This window comes from Microtus ochrogaster, chromosome 4, assembly GCF_000317375.1.
Source record: "Microtus ochrogaster isolate Prairie Vole_2 chromosome 4, MicOch1.0, whole genome shotgun sequence".
NCBI classification, from domain to species: Eukaryota; Metazoa; Chordata; class Mammalia; order Rodentia; family Cricetidae; genus Microtus; species Microtus ochrogaster.
Window position 1 is genome coordinate 48,962,249 of NC_022011.1, and position 3,336 is coordinate 48,965,584.

Below are 3,336 nucleotides of genomic sequence, written 5' to 3' on the forward strand. Positions count from 1 at the left end.
GCCGCTACCGCGTCCCTGCGCGCTCCGCTGCCGAGAAGGGCCACCGGGTTCTGAGCGCTGCGCGGGCTGTGCGCGGGGGCCGCGGCCAGGAGGCGGGGACACGGCCGGGCGGCGGCCGACGCAATCTGCCCAGGAAATGGGTGGATTTTTTCCTCCGAGCTCCGGCTCCTCGCCGCCCCCTGGCTGCAGGCAGCGAGGTCTGCAAACTCGTTGGCCGAAGTGTTAGGGTCACCCAGGACAGACAAAAACATGCCTCAAACCGTAAAAAATAAAATAAAATCCTCAAAATCTTGCATGACACCCATTCACTGTCCTCCCTCCTCAGCTCCCTCGGTCATGCCCATGACGCTGTCTCGCTGAAGCCCCAGCTCCACTCATGCCTGCTTGTGGCAAGGGTTCCCGGAAGGATGAACCACACCACCCTTACTGCTGGGATTTGTCTTCTCAGGCGGATTGAGTTCCAGTCAGTTTGGAGCTTCTCTTGAACCTTATAGGGGAAGAAAAGCTCTTGTGGGGTCTCCAGTGCCAGCACAGGAGTAAAGGGGTGTTTGCAAAGTAAAAGACACTGCTGGGAACCTATCTCTGAAGTAAGGGACAGTTGGAATTCCTAGGGGTACCATCCTGGGTTTCTGGAGCAGGTTTAAACAGAGAAGGGGCTGGTTGCCTGCTATGCACAGTAGGGGGTGCAGGAGAGTGTGCCCACCTACCCTGGCAGCTTGAGGCTCAGGAGGCACTAGAGAGACCACGCCCCATGATCGCCCTGGACTCTGGTGTGCGCATTGGTGGATAGAGCGACAGGCATCTGTGCTGTGGGCCTAGACATACAGGCGTCTGTCTCAGGGATCCAGCTCAGGGGCAGGGCAATCTTCAGCAGCATCTGAGCTAAGACCTGTAAGTCTCAGTACAACAGCACAGCCGGCAAAACACCTTAATAGTGCTTTTGACTTTGCAGCAGCCTTCTTAGCGGAGGAAAGCCAGGTCCTGTAGGCATTCCTCCAAGTTGTCCCAGCCCTGGGTAAAGAAAGACATCCAACCGCCACTGCAGTCTTTCCCACCTGGTCAATTATAGACTCCCTGGAAGGGGGTTTGGAAGAGATGTCAGGACAAACGGAGACTCCCTGTTATCTGCCAAGAGGGGATGTGACACATTCCTAGGACTTGACTCTCTGTGTTCTGTCTCCGTTTGCAGAGTCAACTCAACGACAGCCAAGATGGTCCTGGCCTGAGTGCTGGGTGTGAGGCCGGCTGGCTCAAGAAATCAATTGAAGTTATTTCTCTGGCTAATGCTCAGCGTTCATTGGTGCCTCTGGTTTGGGTCTAATGCCAGCAAAATTACAACTGTTGGGGAAGGGCACCATCTCTCAGTGGAAGCTGGTACTGCAGGCTAGTCACACCCAGTGGTCTTGCTGGATTAGACAAGCACAGAGATGCTGTCCTGCCTTGCATATTTTACAGATTCAGGGCCACAGCTGTGTCTGCCCAAGTCATACATACTCGCTCCCCACTACACAGAAGTAAGGGACACTTATTGTTTATCAAGAATTCAAATCCAACCAATCCACTCAGAAGTCACCGACTTTTATTGAATATCCAACTTAGTACAAAATACAAGGGGCAGCATGCTCCAAGCTCCTTGTCAGATTCAACAGGGAGTCCATAATTGGCTTTGTGAGGAACACTCCATGGCCAAGCACTGTTGAACCTTTCCTGCTGTCTGTCTGATGGGCAGAGGTTCCCACTGGAGGGAGGCCTCAAGTGACCGCTTTAGATTCAGACCCTGGGGTCAAGCTGAGCACTGCCATGGACTTCCATAAGATGGCGACCCAGGTAATGAGGCTTTCTGTGGTTCAGCTCTCACCTGCAAAATGGGCTCAACAGCAGTAGCTTTCCTCTGTGAGGTGTCCTTGGGATAAAGGATCAGGGCAGGGACAATCCCGGAAGACTGTGGTGACAGCTATTGTCACCTTTTCAAAAAAAAAAAAAAAAAAAAAAAAACTGGGCTCAGCCAGCAACCTATGCTGGGCAGGCTGCGGAGCTGGGCTTTGATGCAAGGTGTGATGCCCCTGAGCCCTCTGACATTTCTCTGGTGCCTGCTGTCAATCAAATGCCATGGAGAAGTAAAAGTAGCTCCCCATAAGTGGAGATACCTTCTGGGTGGGGGACCTATGGTAGGCATATAACCATAATGGTTTTGGAGAGCTCCCGACTGCCTTAGGTGAGTAATGTTCCAGGGTTCACAATTGCTGCCCTGAATTGGAGGAGCTTAACTTAGCTGGGCTTTTGAAAGGAGATAGAATCCAGGGCGTTCACAACAATGAAGCCTGAGTCTGTTAGGTAGTTCCAGAAATAAGTGGGAAGCCTTCAGTACCACTGACCAGGGACTCTCTCCCACCCTCACCAGGACAGGTCATTGTGCCTTGACTTGGAGATTTGACTCCCAGCTCATATTTCTTGTGAGCCTGTGTGAGGAGTCGGGGCTGAGGAGTACTAAATGTAGTTAATGCAACTCCCGTAGAACTTGCCAGAGAGGAACTGGCCCAGAATTCCCAAGATCCCTGGAAACTAAGCTGACACCAAATGGCAAGCATTCACCCAGGGGGAAAGAAATACTGACCCTACCCACACTGGTGCTTGTCAAAACTGGTCATTGTTTCAGAATCTGTCTAAAGTGACAAGAGAACTAAAGAAATACACATCTGATCACCTCATAGAGGGTGAATACAGTTTCCAGCCCAGAACACCAGCCATTCCATCTGGACCTGAACCTCTACATATGCAGCCACAGCTGAACCTCTCTCACCTGCATCTGAGTCCTTCCACCTGCACCTGAGCCTCTCCACCTGCACTCAAACCTCTTCACCTGCACCTGAGCCTCTCCACCTGTACCTGAGCCTCTCCACCTGCACCGGAGTCTCTCTTACATGTACCTGAGCCTCTCTACATGCACCTTTACCTCCACCCTACACCTCTGCCTCTCCACCTGGATCTCTCTACCTGCACCTGAGTCTCTACAACCGTACGTGAGCCTCTCTTATCTGTATTTGAGTCTCTCAGCTTGCACCTGAGCCTCTCCACCTGTACCCAAGTTTCTCCACCTTCACCCAAGCCTCTCCACCTGTACCTGGGCCTCTTCACCTTCACCTGAGCTTCTCTGTCTTCACCTGAGTCTCTCCACCTCCACCTGAGCCTCTCCACCTGTACCTGAGTCTCTTCACCTGAACCCCAGTCTCTCTATCTGCATCTGAGCCTCTCCACCTGCACCTGAGCCTCTCTATCTGTACCCAAGTCTCTTCACCTTCCCCTGAGCCTCTCTACCTGCATCTGAGTCTCTCCACC

At 52.5% G+C, this 3,336-nt stretch overlaps 1 protein-coding gene across 1 annotated transcript in view; it reads right to left on the reverse strand.

Annotated features, from left to right (window-relative positions):
• Olfm1 (olfactomedin 1) overlaps positions 1 to 3,336 on the reverse strand; it is a 38,129-nt gene that overhangs the window by 24,472 nt on the left and 10,321 nt on the right. The gene's annotated exons all lie outside the window — the stretch shown is intronic.